The sequence below is a fragment of the Aythya ferina genome (assembly GCF_964211825.1).
Source record: "Aythya ferina genome assembly, chromosome: 2".
In the NCBI taxonomy this organism is placed as follows: domain Eukaryota; kingdom Metazoa; phylum Chordata; class Aves; order Anseriformes; family Anatidae; genus Aythya; species Aythya ferina.
This window is the reverse complement of record NC_140297.1, coordinates 96,751,808-96,773,259: the sequence shown is the minus strand read 5'-3', so window position 1 is coordinate 96,773,259 and position 21,452 is coordinate 96,751,808. Positions and strand designations below refer to the sequence as shown.

At 39.0% G+C, this 21,452-nt stretch overlaps 1 protein-coding gene and 1 long non-coding RNA gene across 2 annotated transcripts in view; both read right to left on the bottom strand.

Annotated features, from left to right (window-relative positions):
• Positions 1 to 21,452, bottom strand: part of TMEFF1 (transmembrane protein with EGF like and two follistatin like domains 1) — a 124,383-nt gene that overhangs the window by 69,240 nt on the left and 33,691 nt on the right. The window lies entirely within an intron of this gene.
• LOC311431286 lies at positions 6,215 to 7,563 on the bottom strand. The gene is made up of 2 exons (XR_014689329.1): positions 7,478 to 7,563; positions 6,215 to 6,296 (listed from the first exon to the last, which is right to left on the bottom strand). It is a non-coding gene; the product is annotated as an uncharacterized lncRNA (long non-coding RNA).

The window sequence follows — 21,452 nt, the reverse complement described above, 5'->3', positions numbered from 1 at the left end:
TGGGGGAAAAGAACTGGCTAAACACACTCACTGTTTAGAACAGCGTGAGACTTTTATAATGTCTTTTGCCTGTGCCATGTAATTTTACACTTCTTGCTAATAAAACTTCATGCCCTAACTCCCAGTTCATGCACAGATTTTTGAAATGGTCATTAACCAACATGTTAAAATGAAAAACAAACTCTTTGTGTAGAATGCCATCGTACAACACGAACTGGGATGCTCAAGTAAAACCCTACTGCAGATTTCCAAGGTTGTCTCACTTTACATGCCAGAGCTATGGTTTTGTTCCCAGAACAGTAAGTAGCTCATCTACTAAGCACATGAACTAAAGCAGCCCTGGGATCACTCCTCCAGCATGTAGGGGCAAGGGAACACTGGACTGAACATAACCTCTGCTAACTAGCTCGTACGTTGTGAAGCCCAGGAGAGATCCAAAGAAATGTGTTTTTGTTCCTTATCCTTCAATTTTTCCCTCTCACTGTAGAATATCAGTCATCCTGCATTGCTCAGCCGGACAGCATCCTTCTGTGGATGGAAAGGACCTTTAAAATAACATAGCTGACAGACTTCCCAATTTGCTTCAAAGCTCACTAATCCTCTTCTTGGTTCCCAGCTCTATTGTAAAGATGTATGCATCTTACCCATTTTGTAATATGGGGGGAAAAACAAAACAAAACAAAACAAAACAAAAAAAACTTTGAAAAAGTCACATTTTCATGGATAACCAACAAACAACCTTGCACAATTAAGATGACTGCAAAGATCCATAACTCAATGCTACCATTAAAATGCAAGATATAAACAAAATGGGCTGAAAAAGTCCATCTTTGAGAAGCATAGTGTAGAAATCATCAACAATTTAATGCCTTATTATTGTGGCTGGGGAAAATTTATTCCATTTTATCTGTGAGCAATCCCAACTTTATTCTTTCTTTGATCACCTCTTATCCTTCTTTTCTGAGGCATGTCTTTGCTTTTCTAATTTTCATGTTACCTTAGGGTCAGATTTTAACGTGAAACTTATATTTAACTTTGAACACATACGTATACTACCCTTTGTAGAAGAAATTGGATCCGTGTGGTCTTTGCAAGAAGCACCATCCATGTTCAGAATTTGTAATAAGTAAATGTAACTATTTTAAAGGAAATAAATAAGAAGCTACCTAAAAATAATTATGGGTTGTTGTGGACTATTTTTATAACTGCTGCCCTACAGTTTTAAACCAACCAGGGAACCAATTGTCATTGTAAACAAAGGCAGAGAATAAAGATGCTAGCAAATCTGATGCAAAAAAGCAATCATATGAGACCAGAAGTATGCAACACAAGTTTACTTCATATGGCAAACTTATAAGCAGTGATGGGTCAGTAGATTTGTTTTTAAAAACACTATTGACTGCAAATAGAGTGCCTTATATTTTCTACAGGAGTAGATAAAAATTATGGTGGCATTGATAATATTCACATTATAGAAATGAAAACAACTCATCTTCCCTAGGTCCAGCACAAGTTACTTTGTGTGGGCAGCAAGACACTGACATCCTCTGATTCTGTCTCATGAGCCCTTTTTCTCACCTTCTATTTATGCTGAGTTCTGGCAAGTCTTTAAATAAGTCATTAAAAATAAATGTAACATTTTCCTTCCTCTTCCTAGTATCTCCATTTGAGATCTAATTCTATAATGGTTTCTGAAAGCAGAGACCTATACAATATAGTACAAAACTCAGAAAATGAAAACATTGCTTCAGTCATCATGGAAGTATTTCCTATCTTTCAGAATGCCTGGATTTTGTACTTCTTACATTATATTCTCACTATTATGGCATTTAAGCTTCCTAATCTAAGTATCTAATACTTCAGATTTCTCTTAAAGGGTCAGGTCTTGTGCTCTCATTTTTAATGATATTCGAACAGGAATTTCTGAATAATGCTCACTCAAGACTACAACATGTTTTAATTATTATTATTTTATTATTTATGCTAAAACTATTAGTATATTTTGTTAATATTTTTATGGTAGCTTTCTACTTCATAACTATCAATATTTTCTATGACAGTCATGAAATAGTGCTTTATTTTTTTTTTTATTTTATTTTTTTCTGATCTATGGGTAGGATTTACTTTTAGGATAAACTCTCCAGCCTCTGCATATGAGTGCCCCAGAAGTGTTTCAACTACATAAGAAAGAAATGTAAGCTTAAGAAACAAGAGTGTCTCAGAACTTTAACCAGCCCCACAGTCTAGATAACCAGGGTTCATGGCTGCAGAAGCTGTGATGAATGCTTTTGCCCTGCAGTCTGAGTGCAGAGACAAATTATTTAGCCCTCTGAAAAATCCCTGGAACTTCTACTACTCATGGAAAGAGAAGATGGAAATGACTAGTGGTTTTATTACACTTGCTTGCTATATTCCGGACTATTTTAGAACCAAAATCCTTTAGACAAAGGTTCCTCCTCTAGGCTGTATATCACCCAGGTCAGTGGATATGGCAGAAGCAATGGGGAAAACCACCAACTAAAGCGTTAAGACTGTTTAACATTATTTAATATTGCTGCAGCCAAAGTAGCATTAGTGTCAGGTTAGTTTCTGCTGTGAATGTCTAAATGTCCATTTGATAAAGGTCTTCATCAAAATAACCTAATACACCAAAGGACTGATCACATGGAGAAACAACTGACCAAACTAAATGAAACATTAGGGCACAGATAGTTGATTTTCACATCAGAGGGATGTCACCAGCAGAGTCACCAGTTCCTCAGTCTATTCACAAATGAGCAGAAAAGCACATGAGCAGTAAGGTGAAAAGACATTATGGTAGTATCAGGCTATTAAGGGTGTTAAAAAAGATGGCTAACAGAAATGTTGCAGAGAAATGTGAGATTGAGTGACTGGGTTATAAAATGGCTGTGTTAATCAATGTAGATAAATGTAAAATAACACATACAGAGAAAAATCAAACTTTTTATACACATATATATATTAACAAAAGATCCTGAGATTATTATTACCATTTAAGAATGAAATGTTGGCATTATAATAGACAGTTTAAGAAAAAAATGTCAGCTTTATGCTTAACAGCGACAAAAAAAAGCAAATTGTATGTTATGAATTATTAGGAAGAGAACAAAGAATAAGCCAGAGAACATTACCATGCCACCATATAATCTAGTATGTACCCTGCCTTTTTAATAATGTGTGCTGTCTGGTCCATTATCACAAAAAGGACATAGTAGAATGGAAACAAGTTCTGAGAGGACAAAAGGAAGATGAAAAATATGGAACATGGTCCTCTGTAGCAAAAATTAAGTCCAAATGTAGTTTTGTTTTTTTGTTGTTGTTTTTTTCCTTTTCAGAGTTATTCTGAAATATATAACAAACTTCAACACGTTTTTTTTCTGCAGCTGCTGTACAAATGAGACTCCTGATGTTTACAGATGTAAAGCAATCACAGACATTTGGGTGAAAATCACTATGTAGATAATGACATTATTATCCAGTGTCTTTGAATCAGAAATGGGAAAAACTTTTCAGAATAGTACTGTAAATCCTAGATTGCTGTCACAAACTAAATTTGAAGGCACAATCTTCTAGATTATCCCATGTAATTTTTGTTTCTGTCCACCAAGACTCTCACATTCTCTAGAAAGTCTGTGTAGCTACCTCCTGAGATAAAGAGCAACCCCCAAACTACTATTTCTATTCTTGTTCTCCCAAATGCGCTCCTACTGCCTTACCATGACCACTGCCAACACTCAGCACAACCCCAAGAAAATAATTTTCTCAGCATGGAATTTAAAGCAGAAAATAAATCTTTTCTAGGGAAATAATCCATGTTGTTTTTTTGTTCTCCACCTGACATCATTTTGGCAGCATTTTGTCTGCCTGCAAGGAGGAAGATGGTCCTGGAAGAAACTTGGTCCTGGAGGTGCACAACATTCGAGCTACCACCACACTGCTTCATTTGCAGTGCAGAGTCTTCAGCTCTGATCTACAAACCTTTTCCTTAAACTGTTGGCCATTTTAGTCAGATACATCTGATCAACACCCATGCCAGTCAGACAGCAATAGGAAGACGTGCCCTTATCTTCCCACACCTTCCCTACCTGTGTGACATAACACTTGCTAGTCTTCTACCTCCACTGGTGTTGCCTAACTCGGGCTCAGATCCACACAACTGGGTAGACATTGGTCTTCTTCCAATGCTGCCAACTTGATTGGGGATTGCAAAAAGCAGACACAATTTTTCCCTTGCTATGCTGACTGTGACTCGTCAGCGTGACCTCCTGAAACTGGCACAGAACAACCATCATGCCTCTTCCATGGGAGGCAATGAAACATGGAGAAGGACTCAAATGGGAAGAGGGAGATGAATTCCCAGATAGTGGGAGCCACAGCTGTGGATCATCCTGGTTCACTTTAGCCATGGCTTACCTGAACCAGAACTGCAGGTGCTCTGTGTCCACCATTCCCCCAGTGTCAGTGACATATCACTGAGACATGTGGGCCAGAAGTTATATTTGAAGCTGAATACACTGATCATTTTCTATGGAATAACACTGATAAGGAGTATAGAAGGAGAAACAGACAGCTATTATATGTAAAGCTAAAAGTTAAAACTAATTTGCAAATGTGACCCAGATCATATTTTGCTGAAATTTACAAACAAGTGGTCTGAAGCTTAGGGTCCTTAAGATAACATATGTTTGTACTAAACTTCAGTATTTGAGGCACAGCGTAGAAAAGCTTCCATATAGAAAAATCCATCAGAAAATATCATCAGTATTATGTTACAAACAATTGAAAACAAACCACATCACATAAGCAATGAAGATACTTTCTCAGCATCATTTTTCAATGTAAGTTACTACTGTGACAGCAGTATGATTTAAAATAGTAGGACAGAGAATTTCAGGACAAAGAATACTGTACAGTAGGACAGATGGTTCTATGAGATTTTCTTCATATAAAAAGGTACCCTAAATGAAGCTATTTGAGATCTTTACTATAAACAACTTTTAGCCCAGAGAACAATTTTCTGAATAGTTGTAAGCACCTGAAGACAAGGGGAATAAAACAAATAACGATTCCTCAACCATAACTGTAGAATAGCTGGAGAGATGTTAAAACAAAATTCCATGACATTTTGTCAGGAGAAAAAAAAACAAAACACAACATTATTGATCCTTTATGTTTTCACTTCATTTTCAGCTAGGGACTTCCCTCTGTGAGCATGGCAGTGGCTAAGTTGCCTTCCTAGCACTAGTGTGTTCTGGGGTGTGCTACTCCCCAGAACCTGTGACACAGCAAACAGAGAAAGAAAAGACAGCAGCACATTGGTAGGTCATTGGGCCCCACAGAAGCAAATGTTGAAGCCTGTTTCTGCAATTTGGGCACAGAAAGGGTGTGTGACTTATTGAGGGTGAAACAGCTGGAGCGTGGGCAGAAGAAACAGAGAGATTTCCAGGAAAGCCTGGGATGTGGCAACAAAACCTCCTTAACGTAGTGAATGTCACAGAAGAGGAAGATGGTCCTCACCTCAGACAGACAACCTGCAGCACATGGGACACAACTCCAAGCTGTTCACAACCCCCAAGACCCAAAATGTCCCCCCCTGCCACCTCCAGCTCTGGGACAGAGCTCCCTCCAGGAGACCAGGCTTCCAGAGAAACATTGCTTGGATATCCTGAAGCAACTGCAAAACTAATGGCAGAAGCTTTCCAGCGAAGATATTCAGCATAGAAACAATAGGGTGCAGTGAAAAACACTGAAATAAATAATGGCTTTCTTTTATTTTGGGGGCAAACTGTTGGAGAAATGTTCCATCTTGAATGATTTGTTGTTGTCGACGGGAGGAAGACACAGACGCTCAATATGAGTGAACAATGAACTTCAACTTTAATGGATAGCTCAGTCGCCTTTTATCTAGTTCGAACATAATCAACTCATACATATTGCAAAAACTAAGCTCAGCATTGGCTAACATTTCCCGCTCTTTTCAGTTTGTTCCTCCTTCTTTTAGCCACCGTCCCGCCTTAGGGACTTTCCCAATCGCTCAAGGGCATCGTGTCCTTGAGCCTGATTGGCTCTCAGCCAGCTGCGTACGTGCCAGACTCATGTGAGTTGAGTACGGTACTTTACTAGCCCATTGCCTCCTAACTGCCCAACATCAACATGTCCTATTTCACTTAACCATTCCTCCACAATTCCCCCGTTTTTATTTTGCGCTACAAATACCTTCTCTGTGAGTTGCTCTAGTTTCTTAGTTAGGCAGTTAAGGATTATACGTGCAGCAACTATAATCGATATAATTATAAGTAGAAAGCGAAGTCCCTCTTTAACTAAGAAAACCCATCCACCCATGTTCCCAAAAACAGATTTAAGCCAACCTTCAAACCAACTATCTTGTACTACAATTTCTTGTGTATGATCCCTTAACCGTTTCAACTGGTCGTGAATTGACTAACCATGGTCAGAAAGATAAAAGCAGCACATTCCTTCTACATCTTCACACCCATGTCCCTGAGCCAGCAACAAGAAATCAATAGCGGCCCTATTTTGCAATACAGCATGTCTTAGACTCTCCATATCTTGTGACATTTCAGAAAGAACTTGTGTTGTTACATTTGATTGTTTAACAGCCCTACAAGCAAGCTTATTATTGTTAGTCAAAGCGTGTGCAGTTCCCACACCAGGCACCAAAGAAACAAAGAATCTTTCTGCTGGACCCCACAATTCTACATCATCATTACAGTCAGAACCCAGAGTTTTTAGTTCTCGTTTAATTCTTCTGCTCCTTGTCGAGTTCTGCCACGAGTGTAAATCTGGAGCGAAAAGTGTGAGTCGCCCTAGGTAACACGGTCCTCCAAAAGCATTGGCTGGTACTCCTTGCCATGCACGGTCTCCACAGATCAAAAACATGCCAGAGAGAAGCAGCACAGCCGCCGCTGCTTCCATGGTTACGTCAGACAGGCTGCAGGGTCCTGATGTCCGTCCCTCTGCTCTGTGCCGACTCGCCACACGGTGAGCTCCAAGCGCAGCGCTGCTCGTGGCGGTGACTGAGGGGGGTGGGGAGGCTCCCACTGCCCCGTAGCCCCAAGGCAGCGTTATCATTCTCTCTGAAGGCGGCAGTGGGCAATGCCCAGCTCCAGCACTTCCCGGCAATCCCAGTCGCTCTGCAGCGGCAGCAGCGACTCTCCGCTCAGCCCGATGTGCAGCCAAAGCGCCAGTGACTGTTCTCCAAGGCCTCAACAAACTTCCTAGCAGACGCAACATCATCAACAACATCATCAAACAATCCATCTCCGAATCTACACCACTCTGCCCGTTCAAAAAACTGTATCAGGATTTGTAAAACAACCCTGCGCTACTGCATATGCTAATAACCCTGGCAAATCTTTTTCTACAATCTATATCTAAAATACTCCGCTTTTCTAAAAAGCATCTGAGCAAATTATACGCCGCTTGTCTTTCATACCTTTATATATACAGTTGCAGCCTTTCCAAAGACCTCGGTGGCGCTTTTCCGGCGGGACCCTTTATAGGCTCATCCCGGGTGCGGGGACTCCCTCCCACCTTCCGAGCTGTGGGTGCGGGGACTCCTGTCCCTTTCACCTTTCAGACCTCAGCGACGCGTGACCGGCGGGATCCTTTCCCGGGTGCGGGGACTCCACGTCCCTTTCACCTTCCCGACGCGGGTGCGGGGATTCTTGTCCCTTCCACCTCCTAGGCTGCGTTGCAGGACCGGATCCTCCCTTATTCCGTCGAACACGTGGCCCAGGATCACTGCCAGCAGTGTCCAAATCCCGTTCAGACCTGTCCCTGTTCGGGCGCCAATTTGTTGTCGACGGGAGGAAGACACAGACGCTCAATATGAGTGAACAATGAACTTCAACTTTAATGGATAGCTCAGTCGCCTTTTATCTAGTTCGAACATAATCAACTCATACATATTGCAAAAACTAAGCTCAGCATTGGCTAACATTTCCCGCTCTTTTCAGTTTGTTCCTCCTTCTTTTAGCCACCGTCCCGCCTTAGGGACTTTCCCAATCGCTCAAGGGCATCGTGTCCTTGAGCCTGATTGGCTCTCAGCCAGCTGCGTACGTGCCAGACTCATGTGAGTTGAGTACGGTACTTTACTAGCCCATTGCCTCCTAACTGCCCAACATCAACATGTCCTATTTCACTTAACCATTCCTCCACAATTTGTGGTAGTGTCCTCTTATAGTTTTCCTCATTCTGAAGGTTTCTTCCTTTTAAAGCTTTATTTCTTTGTTTTTGTTTTGTTTTGTTTTGTTTTGTTTTTCTAAATTGAAGAATTCACCAGGATTATTTTCTTCATATTAATCAGGTTGTTTGAGAAGCTGCCTTCCTGTGGTGTTAGGAATTCCCAAGACAAGAGAAATAAATGGAAAAAACAAACAAAAATATTTCCTTTCTGAATGGTAAAGCTCATAACCAATGCAGTTGTATCTATAACTTTATTCTGTTACCCTGATGTCAAAAATATCCTATTGCAAATATTTGCATTTCTTGAACAGTAGTTCATTTATCAGGGTTTTCATTAGGAAGTTCTGGGGAGCATCTTAAGTACTCTACAATGCATTTTGTTGTTTTTTGTTTTTTTGTTTGTTTGTTTGTTTTTTTTCCTGTTAGCACAGAACTTTAATATTAATCTGCCTTTGGGTTGCAGTGGGATTTTCAAGAGCTCTGCATTGTCCCACTTACTGCCGTTGAATTCAAGAAAGAACAGAATTAGAGAAATGATCAACATTTTTCAAGAGCCTATCCCCAAAGTACACATATCTGAAAGGGTAAGTTATTGAGATAAATTTAGAAGCTGTATCCACTTCCAGTTGGAATACACTTGATATCCTGGTAACACTTATTTTCTTATTTAACAGTTTGGGGTAGGTGCCAGACTGAATTTTCTTTGTAAAATATGTGGGTCGATAACACAGACTGTATTTGGGATGCTCAGGTCTGAGAAAAAGCATCAAAAGCGTTCCAGTCTGTTTAATGAGGGATGAGTGTCCCGCCTGTTCTGCATGCATGGTTTTATATAAATCAAGCAAAACACAAATCAATATCACCTCTTTAAAGGCTCCAAAATGTTTGGCCTTGAATTCCTTTTTTTTTTTTTTTTTTCTTTTTTTTTTTTCTGTCTACTGACAAAATATGGAAACAAGAGCAAGCCTTCACAGATGGGGTGAAAGGAAGTATGTCTCTCTCCTGCCCCCTTTCTGCTTCACTTCTCATTCTCAGAAGGAGGAAAACTGGGATCCTACCCTGGGGGATGTTCTGCACTCATTTCCATGCACAGCTGTGAACAGAGACAGACAGAAACTGAGGAAGAATTAAAAAGAACAAGAACATATTTCATCTCAGTAGATCTCTTACCACATGGGTAACATTCAGGCGAAAGAATTAACTAGCCCTTATCAAAAGCCCAGGAGTCTGAAGAAGCAAAGGTCATCATTATTAAAAGGCTGAAGTGGATTGCACACTACTTGAAAAGCTTAAGAAGTCTACTCATTTAAAAGGAAGAAATACAAATCATCACAATGCTTTATAATTTGACCCTATCTAAATAATTCAATATTCACTGTGTGTGATGTAGGGCAGTCTTCCATTGCAAATGTATTAAAAACAAACTAATTAATGCTGAAACTTGTTCTCCACTACATTCATACACTTGCATTTAGCATTCTTCCTTACTGAAAATATGGTTATATTGCGGTTATATACTGGTGAAAATATATCCTTCTGTTACAAGATGTTGTGTCTGTAGTGTATGTACCTGAAAGCTTGCACACAATTCAGTATAAATGGCAGTATTTGCTCAGGACTAGATATAACTGATATCTGGCTGAAGAATGAAATGCTTCTTTAAAGCTCAAAGGCAATGATGATGTTCTTCAGAGGAAAGGATGAACTTCAGAAAGTTCTTGAGTCAGAATTTTTGCCTACACTAATTTTGGACTCATGTTAATAGTGAATACTTAATCAGAGTAATTGCCAAGTGGACATTTGAATAAAGGAGATTCTAGGTCACTAGGAAGTGTCCAGATGTTAAACATGGATTTTAAGGTTCCTATGTCTTTTCCCAGAGATGCTAGGTTCTAGCTATCACGTTTAATCATTTTTCAATATCGGCAAAGCAGAGCAAATTTATTTGAGATAACTAGAAGCTACTCTGGCACTATCAGTATTTAACTTTGCTTGATTGCTGTCACTAGGAATAAAATCATGAGGTACCCTATCCCATTGTAATTATGTCTTTTTTTTTTTTTTTTCTGTTTTTAAAGATGACAAACTATTAGTCATTCCTATACCGTAACCATAGAAAAAAAAATGTCATTGCTGCCAACATTATCATCAATAATTACTCAAAATTGCTGTTACAGGCTTGCATAGAAGTCAGGTCACTCATGAAACTCTTCACACTATGGCTCCATTTCAACATACAGCAAGTCACTTTTCAAACCCATGTAGAATTTACAGACTAAAAGACAACATACTTTGGAGGATGAGACAAAGAAGTGCAGAGGATGAAGGTATCCCTGCATTGCCATGAAGGAGGGAGGGCAAAGGGCAGAGGTGTGAGAAAAATTGTGGCATAAGGGAAAGGATTGAAGACTCACAGAAGAAAGCACTGACAGCAAGGTGGTGGTGCAGGATTCAAATATGAAGCAGAGAACTAAAGAGGATTAAATGAATAGATGGCTTGCAGTTTGCTACCCTGCTTCCTCTAAAAGCATATGGAACAGCACAGCATCAATACTGCCTAGCGCAATGGTTAAGGAGTTGTGGCAGAGACTTTGAACATCTTTCTAATTGTCCTTTGCAAGAGAAATTCCAATTGAGAATATTCTGCTGGTTCCATTTAGCAAAGAGGAAGTTTGCCAGTCTTCCATCAGCAGAGCATTATAAAGCATGTCCTGGGGAATTTCCAGTGGGAATAGAAGTAGAGCAGCCAAAACCCTGTAAATAAAACATGAAGGAAGATAAAAACCCCATTGCTTGAAGGACAAGATCTGTCTTCACTGTCATTACAATAACAGACTTATAAAAAAAAAGATCTTTATTTTCACTTAATTATGCAAAATAATCCAAGTAAGAGAGAAAATGGGGGATTCCTGGTTGTTAAATCTTGACAAAGGGGTTTGTTCACCAGGTGCAACCAAGCAGGCCCAAGGGTCCGGCATCCTCTCTTCTCCAGCCAATGGGCATTTTGCCTTTTTCACTAAAGTAAACAGGATCAGACCAGTAACCACCAAAGCTGTCAGAACTGAATCTACCATTAAAAAATAAAACAGGTTTCTAAGTGTAATATTTCAGTAATAACAGTGGAATGACAAAGTGGCAACCCAAAAGGCTCCTGGAAGACCTACGGGACCACAGACTACAGGGAAATCCTTCCTTCTCTGGACTCTCCAGGATGATGAAGTACAAAGAGGTGATGTGGGAACAGTGCACAATTCCACATTTCTATATGCATAAGGCAGAAAAAAAAATTATAACACAGATAACAGTTTCTCAGAAACACAGAAGTCTGGGTAACACAATCAAACTCTCAAATAAAGGAGTTAAAAATGTAGCTTTTTGCAAATAATAAATCACTCCCTTGTACACATATAGATTGTGTGCACTGTCAATGATTTTGAAAAGGAGAAATTCCTTTCAGCTGAACCTCAGTCTATATTTCTCAGCTTATGAAATATTAGTGAGTACCGCTGACAGTGTTTTGCCACACACAGAGATACTGGAAGCTGCTGAACTGACAAAGGGGACACCAACTGCCTCTTTGTTGCTTCTGCAGCACAATACCTGAAGCCATGGAAAATCTGTCTCCATACAAACTGTCTTGTCAAAAGCACGGGCTCTTTCCTTTTACAAAAAGTATAATTCAAAAAGTGCTTTTAAATTGTAGCTTTTCATTTCCAATCACATTTAACTGGCTCATCTGAAAGAACTGCCTGCCAGCAACAATTTATTTTCTTTCACAAATATACAAAGCACTAATATTTTGGCTTGGTTTTAGTTTTTTTTTTCCTCTGCAAACACGAAAGGAAGGGTTAAACTGAAACAACTACACATCTATGAAACCCCAGTGAAATTCGTCAGGAATACTTATACTTATCTGTTAAAACAACAACAATGACAACAAAAAACTCACAGGCATTAATACTGTTTTATATAAAATTCTACAATTCAAGTATTATACTATTATATATCATCTCTTAATCAGAAAAGAAAAGCATTCTTAAAGCTTACCATTTTATTTGAAAAATATTTACACATTTCTTCAATAATCATGAGAGTGGAAAACAAATCTTTGTATTTTACAACACAGAATTTATCCTCTAATAATTACAGAAAAGTGAAAATGATGCTTCTTTCTTATCTTGGGTAGATTATTATAATCTGATTGAAAATGCAATAGGTTTTCCAGTATCCATTTTATCCAGCTCCTCCAGACCATTTCCTTAGTGTTAATTTGGAGTGTCATTCACGAATCTCAATTTCTTTATAAAGCTAATCTTAATACAAAAATGTAAAGGGTATCATTTTTGGAATAGTCTCTGCAGCATGAAAATGACTGAAAATAGGGTTAGAATACAAACAATACCCGTATCTGTAATCTTCTATTATCATGCCAATTATTAGGCATTCACAAATGCAACTAGAATTTTATTCAGCTCATGTTCCCATTTCTCAGGGCTGTGCATCTGACATAGCATTTTGCCCATTTGTGTACAAGCCATTGAAATATTTCTTAATATAACGAGGTTATGTACTTTTTTTTTTTCTTCAGAATGGAAAAACAGAATATAAATTATCTGACATTTTCTATGATAACTATCAGATGTTCCCTGGTAAACAGATTTTATTAAACATTTACAGGCTCTGAAAAACTCGTCATCAAGTCCATGGATAAGGATGGCTTAGGATAAGGCATCCTAAATTTAAAATATCAGAGGCACAGACACATACTCTGCCAGCTGGTCGTCTCTGTCAATAGAGTCCATTTGCATTGTGACTGTGGGTTGATGTTAAAGTGAGGAACCACCCAAGCCATCCTGTCTCCTCCCTGCACAATGGATCCACCTCCCCAGCCAACACTCACACCCCTCCAGGCGCCACCAGGCTGTGGGAAATAGGATGAGGAGGGAAGCAAACAACAGGTGATGCTATACTGTATCAGGTAAGGTATTTTATGGTGCACTTGACACTACTAAGGCCAATTCATACCTGAGGAACAACAACAACAACAAAAGCAGCTGACATCCATGTTTGACCTTTACATCTACAGGTTTTTGTGCACCATGTAGCCTTATCGTGGTGGCCAACATGTCCCAGACCTGCTCTGAACACCCTGGTGTTTCCAGGCTTGCTCAGTAAGTGGTTCTCCTGATCAAGACATGAGTCTAACATGTTGCAGCCTCTCACAGTCCCAGGTGAGAATAATGAAAAATGGCAAACACCATCCCTGCTTGGCTGTGATGCCCAAGTCCCTTGGGCTCCACAGAAGAGGCTGGGAGTTGCTGTGTGGCTCTCCTTCATCCTGCACAACTTCTTCAGCAAATGGAGAAACCCCAGGTGAAGAGTTGTGAAAGACTTCAAGAACTGAGCCATTAGGGTCTTGCTCAGCTGCTGTTCAGAGATGGGAACAGCAGCTCACAAGCTGTAGTCTGCTTGGGCCACCTTCAAAGAATACCTGCTTACAGACAGGAATAGCAATAAAAGTCATATAATTACTTTTCTCTTTTAAATGATTACTTTTTTTTTTTTTTCTCTTTTCTATAATTACTTTTCTTTTAAATAATATTTTTTCCAAAGCTTTCAGATTCCTTTGCCTGGATTAAGGGCAGTTGTTGCTTCTTTTAACTCAGAGTCCCACCACTCTGTACCAATATTTAAGATTCAGCCCTCAGTGTGTTCTAGGCTTAGCTCATACAGATAAATGCATTCACAGACCTCAGTGCAAAATACTGATGTGTTTAAAAGGTAAATTCCAGCTGCAGTTATCTTCTGATCTGAGGTAAGCCTGCTGAAGCCATTTCAGGAAAAACTCCTCACCATTTATATTATGGGTACCCATAATAATGTAAACACACTTTACAACGTTTCCCCTTTGCTTTCTGTTAAAACAAGTTTTTTCATAAGTTGCCTTTAACTTTGGGATATCTCAATTGGTTTTGCTTTGTTTTCTTTCTTGTCACAGTCCAACAACACATTTTATACACCTGGTGAAATTACCAGTGGTCTTTAGTTATCTTGATATGCTGTCAAATGATATTACCAGTATCACTATAGCAATAAAATGTTTTCTTTCAGAAATGTTAGCATTACCATGAGAAATGGCATTCACAAGGAACACACTCAAGAAAATTTAAGTAAATAAATGTCACTTCATCCTTATTTTAAGTTTTCCTTGATTTTTTTTTTTAACTGACTGCAGTTGATCTTTGAGATATGACATAAGAAAGCTTTTAAATTGAGAAAATACAGTATTGCTAAGCTCTATTGAGAATATAAAGTGGGAAAAGAATTACTGTCATTTTATCATGCTGTTAATAAGAGAACTGTAAATCTTGCATATTTTAAAGGATCCAATTTAATTAAAAAATTAATAACACTTGTGAAAATCCAAATCAAGATACATATCTGCATAATTCCTTTCTCTAAAGGTCTATTTCAGTTTATTTCCTCTTCCTTTTCCTTTTTTTTCTCTATCACATCTGCATGAGATTTTTTCATAAAGGCTAGTTGTTGGTTTTTTTTTTTTTCTCTTATTACTTTTTCATTTGCCTATTTATGCTCTGATATCATGCCCTTATTAGCTGGCTTGTTCCGTCTCCTGCTTGTAAGGAAAACTGAATATTAGCTAACCTGCTTATTCCCAGTAGCTGATTAACTGGAAGGCACAATAAAATGACTTTGTAAAGGACAGAACTGGCTTTCACAGATATACATGGAGAGAAACACAGAAAGAAAAAAGCACCTCAAGGCAGTAGGATGATATTTGAAATGTTACTTCTAATGCTAAATGTGAGTTTAGCATTACAAGAAGAATTCTGTTCCCTGAAATATGACTGATTTTGTGGCTGTGGAACTACAGAAATATAGGGATCTTAATTATTGGGGTGTGAGAAAGACAAATTTGAAAAACACTATCAAAATAACTGGGATTGAGAAGCCTATTTCTCTATTTCTCTCTTTATACAGTATCTGGGAATTTTGCAAAAATTTTGCACCTGCTTGAACCAGTGGAGCCATATCCTGGCATTTGTGAACAGGCACACTCTGCAGTCACAAACACACGTCCCATAAATGGCCCAGCAAAGTGTACAAGGATACTGTCTTGCAACAGCTAACTAAACTGGGGTGTGCCAAGAACTTGCTTAGATACATGCTCCATCTGCCAATGTCTTTTACTTTTTTTTCCTCTGTGACAGTCCCAGCCTAAAAACCTTTTTATTCCCAGACTGAGCTCTGACCTCTCTGCTCTGCAGAAGTATGAGACAGAGAAGCAAAGGCAACGGGTCTCCACAAGCGGGTGAAGTTACTGCTCTGTTTCCTTTGACGAAGCACCATCTGGTATTTCAGCAAAGAAACACCCTAGCTTATTTGGCAGTCAGATGGGACAAACTTAATTTCATCTAAAATCTTGGTGCTAACGTTACGTACAGGGAATATCATGCTGCTACCAAGTTATGCATGACCTGTTCACAATGAATGACTGGAGAGAGCTAAAACAAAACCATGCTATGTAGTGTCTTAAGTTTGGGCAGTTCAAGGATAAACAACATCTAGAAAATCCTATGAAAAAAAAAGTCACTTTTTCCTTTTCTCCTGTAACAAAGTCACCTTGATGCCCATGTTGGGTATCTAGGAGATCTGTATGGGACAGAAAGATACAGTCTAAGTACAAGTAGGCATTCTGAAATGGCACCCTGTATGTTTAAATAGCAGGCATCTGCTTGTAATATCAAGATACCTAAACGTGTTGCTAAGCAGTAGGTCATGATCTTGTTGCAGCCCCTACCAAAACAGCACCTTGGCACAAGGTACTTCTCATAATCCTCTTTATGTTGGCAAGTTTCATCTGCTGAATGTGGAGAACAACCTAAGAGGTTCTGAAATACATTAGAGCTCTCTTACTGACAGTGAGAGCCATTGAAAAACAAGTGTTCCCAGTAATGGTGGAAATACCTCATGCTAAAGAATGAACCTGTTATCTCTCACAGAAGATGTGACAGTCAACCCAAGTGTTCAAGAGTGTTTGCTGTAGAAAATGCCTTATCTGGCCTTCTAGAAGCTCAACTACCCATTCTGGTATATAAATTACAAAGAAAATACCTGCTTTCCTACACCAAAATGTGACAAGATACCAAACCTGCACCTTAAGAGATTGTGCTGGTAGCATTTATAGAAGCTGTCATATCTACATACAACACTATTTCAAAGTCTGGGCTGTCAGACCTCTCTGCAGCTTTCTTCATATTAAACATGTTGTTCCAAAACAAAAAAGATGAGACACAACAAAGACAAACGATGAAGCATGCTGGAAGCAAAATAGTTCTACAGGTTCAACAATCTAGAAATCATGAGAAGGACCAATTTTGGTTTTATTAGGTAAGGCTGACTTAAATTTCAGTCTTCCAGAGTGACACAATAGGAGGGTCTGCAAAACATAATTCTTGGTTTTAGTGATTTGTTGCCTTCCACATGTTCCCATATGGCAGCACTGTCTCAGACTAGCTCTAGGTTGGGTCCACCTACAGAATGCCCATTAGCATTTGATGCATGGTAGCTACAACCCTGAACTGCATATTTCAGTCAAGTTGTCTCTGAAATGAACCCAGATCATGTTTGCCAAGACCACCCCATACTGTAAATTAAAGCACAGCAAGCGGGGACAAATAGGAGGCTCTCTTTTTGGATCAGGAGCACATTTCTGAACTCAAATGCCGACTTTCAGAGGCATGTTCTCAGATGAGAGCCTCTCTCTTTGTGCAAAGGTTGCATGCAACCTCACTGTCTTTACTGGGCTGCCTCAGCTGCCCTTCCTCTCCTGGGAGATGACAGCATTCTTCTGAATGGTGGCCTGCTTGTGAACAGCTTTGTCAGAAATATAAGATCTGCAGTGAGGAAGAAAAGTAGCAAACCCAAATGTCTCTAGGCTGCAGTGAGAACAAGTGATTTTACCATCGCTTCTTCAATGGTGTCAGCATTTTTTGTTATATTTTAAGACCTTCTATTCAGAAGGTCCAAAACAAAATTAGCATAGAAGGAAATGCAGGCCTTTCAGCTGCTGGGTGTCCCCAAAGGGCAGAGGGGATTGAGAAGTTAATAACATACAGAGTAATGCTGACTTGCTCCCAGAAAGTCTGTCATTTTATTGGCACTCTTAGCTGCTCCTGACTATAGAAACCGATCGAGGGAACTGCACAATTCCAAGAAGCAATTCATCCTGTCTGAATGGCAGGTATTCAGACTGAAGAGGATCTATTTGTGCCCATTCATATCCTCATTCAGAAGCATTTTTTCTTCTCTAAAAGATGTTTGTGATAAGATCATTAAAAAGCAAATAATCAATGTGCAAGACATTTCATTCAAAGCTCAATCAAAAACTACAGAAGCAGGTAAATTATTTGAACATTTATCTCCATATCATTTTGCTATTTGTAATTATTTCTGGCTTCAGAAGCAAGTTTGAACTGAGCTTTGCAGGGATACCCCCTCCTAAAGGAGGCTGAGTTTCTCTAAATTTTTGTACAGCTGCTTGCCCAGAACTCAGGTTAGAAGTTGTTCTTCTCTGAGGATTAAGGACACATCTGCCTGATGAAAGAAAGCACTGAGGGTTTTCATTCATGAGCTACTTCACCTCTTCGTAGTAGAATGTGCAGCATTTGAATTCAAGAAAGGGAATGTGTTCAGAGAATGCTTTACTATTCAGTAATTAATTTTTACAAAGATCTATGGAAATGCAGATCCATTTTTAAACTAAGTGCTATTATAAATCAGTGTGAGAAAGGAGTGCTCAAACCCAGGTGTAGGGAAGAAGGCTGGAGAAGTCCAAATGCAAACCTGAGTTAGGCAGCAGAAAACAACATTTCAGAAAAGAGGGATAGAGGTAGCTAATATAGCTTGTGTAGGAACTGCTCACAGATCCACGTGTGAAAAGAAGCAGAGAAAGAGGTAAAAAATGAAAGAAACTAGTCAGTTAAGCCTAGCTGAGAAAAGATAAGGGCAGCAGAAAAGAAGAGTGATTTAATGCTAGCTAAAGTGATTACTGAGAACAAAAGGGCTCTTATAAATATACTGTGGCTGTGAAGGGGGAAGACACACCAGCGAGAAATTATGACTGTTAATAAATAAGGAGGAAGATGATACAAAAGATTGCTGTGAAGTGGCTGAGCACTATGGCTATTTTGAAAATCCCAAGTCACTGATAGAAAAATGTTTTCCTAAGAAGTACAGGCAGTTGGAAAATAGTAGATTCTTATAAACATTACTTCCAATAAATGAAAAAAAGTGTGTAAAAAACATAAGTGAAAAACCTCACTTATAACAGGAACTTAGAATAATTTCATTAAGGAACTCTTTTTGAATGAATGGTGCTTTTTAGCTGTACAAAACTGGACAGCATTCATGCAGTAATACTACTGCTTTTGTTTAAACCATTTGGCTAAGCATAAAACCACTAATAAATACATATATTTAAAAATCATGAAAAAAAAAAAAGAGGTTTATCAATTGGCAATGCTGAATGTCATCTTGTCTCGACAAATCCCATTACCATTATAAAATACAATTAGTTTTCAATGGAGTCCTGTGGAACATATCATTCAAGTCCTTTAAATCACTCTTCTAATACAGATCAAAACTAAAATGGAGTAAATTTGCATTTGATAAAGTACAGACAGGATAATGTAATATTAAAAATGTAAAACATTAAGTGTTGGAGATTCTGCTGCCACAATGAGCTCAGACAACATTCTCCCCTTGATTACCAGCATGATGCCACAGCTGAAACTGAAGATTTGAGCTGGTTTTGTGCTTGCCACTTGGTAGCCAGATGCTATGGCAGGCTAAAATGTATAGTGGATTTCTCCATCCAGCTAGACACACTGCCTGTGCTGCAGCCCACCCTCTGCTCAGGCGTGCCAAAGAATGGGCACCCACCAGTGACCTTGCAGGAATTCTGCCAAGACAAAAGCCAGCCCTGGTTGGATTTGCAGACACAAAGCAAAAAATATAGCACAACACAGCTCTACATGATGCCTCTCAGACAGAAAAAAAAAAAAAAAATCCAAGAAGCTAAAAGCAAACATTTAAATTGCAGGTGACTACAGACTCCTCGTGAAGAGGAATAATAGGGAAGCTTCAAGATCTGAAGCTTTCTCTCTGATTTTAACTCATTCATTCAAAGAAGATCAAAAATAGTAGGAATTACTTGAAGCTGTTAAGATACTGAATTCTGTCCACATAGGGAAAGATAATGTGAACAAAAAAACGTAATAAAACAGAAGAATATGAAAATATTGATTTATTTTAACTCACTATAATTATCTTTTATAACTGAACTCTGATTTCTTAATGTAAAAAGAACTGTAAAACATACAATGTGATTAGGATATTTCAAAGGATATTTCAAAGATACAGGAAGCCTTTCACCACTAAAATAAAAGGTCCAAACTTAGGAAATACCATTCAAATGTGACAGTGGTGTCCTGGGCCAGAACTCAGTGCAGACAGTGGGGAAATCAGATCCATCCTAGAGAATAACAAATATTTGAAGCCAGAATAAACCCCTGACATCTGTATGCCTGAATTGCCATGATTAATTATTAAAGCTTCTTTCACATTGCCTGAGTGCCTATTAGAGATCTCAAAGTACAGATGAAAAGAGACTCCCCTTCCCAAAGGTCCAAGTGCACCTTGACCATGAAGAGCTGCAGAGCTGATGCAGATGAGCAATGGACAAGGTGACCAGGGCAAGCCTGTGAGGTGCCTCTAGTTATGGCATGGGGGGAAGCACAGAAATGAAAGAAGCCTTTCTTCCTTTGTCTGTCCAAAAAGAAGCAAAGCTTCTTTTGAATGGATATAATCAATGACAACAAAAATCATGGCCCTTGCAGCCTAGATTAAGGGGAGACTACTGGGTGAGAAGGAGAAAGAAGAGTGAGCAGCAGCAGTGTCTGAGCAGAAAGAGATGGGAGTAGGATTAAATAAAAAGGAACTCATTTAGCTAGGGGAAGAGTTATGGGAGGCCTGAAGACAAAAGAACAAGAAATTTAAACCAGAGGCAGTCAAAGGTGTCAGCACAAGGATTGAGAGGAGTAGATAACAAGGTCATAATGACGTGCAAGGATGGGGATTCTGAGGGCTGCCTTTCACAGGGCTTGACGTGGGAGGTGGAGATGTCAGCAGAGACTGCAATAAGCAAAACAGGAGGCAACACACATATAACTTATTTTCTCTGTTTGAGTAGGAAGAAAAGGCCATCTAGGGTAAATCTTTTTTCAGGAGTAATTATCAGGGTTTAAACAGGCCCTAAATGTGTAGGCTATAGAGTTGCTGGTAACAATGTGGAATTGCAGATATAACACTAGCAGAAGAGTGAAAGTAAACTCCATTGTGTTTCCTGAAATTAGGTTTTGAGTGGTTGTTTTGTGCTTAAGAAACTAATAACAAAGACAAGCCCACACCCAAACTGAGCAGGAACAGACCTATATATCTGACACAAGACAGACTGCTCACTAAGGTTTCCAGAGAACAGTAGAACAAAATTAGTCAAAAACCTTTACTGTTCACTGACATGCCCTATATCCATGTATTGTCTACTGCTGTAATTTCAAGAAAGAGCTCTAGCAGGAATTGCTGGGGAACAGCAGAGAGAAGACACCACATGATAAAGAAAATTGAGAGAAGAGTAAGGATATTTTAACAGAAAGAGAAGAAACTCAGTGAAGATGAAGCATCCTGTGTGACTGAGAGTCTAGTTCTGAGTAAATCAAACATGCAACTAGCTGGAGGCAGAGGGATAGATGGAAAATTGACCAAAAGATACAGAGAACCAGGAGAAGACAAAAGTTTGAGATGGGCCAGAAGGCCATGCAAAGATGCAAAAATCAAACAAACAAAGCAAACAAACAACAAAACAAAACAAACAAACAAACAAAAATTTAAGCAAAGACATGTATTTGTTGAGTCCAGGATGTATTTGAGTGAGTCCAAGCAATCACACTGAAGTAACTGATGACAGGGCCAGTCTTCAGCGTATCAAAGACCAAAGGGATTTGGAACAGAACTATTTGTGGGGAAGGAAAATTTTTTTGGAGGACAGTAGAAAGCAGTGTCTGTTCTGTACAAACATAACACAACAGGATAAAGGGAAAAAGTGAATAAAGGAATGAGAATGGATGGGGAGCAATTAATAC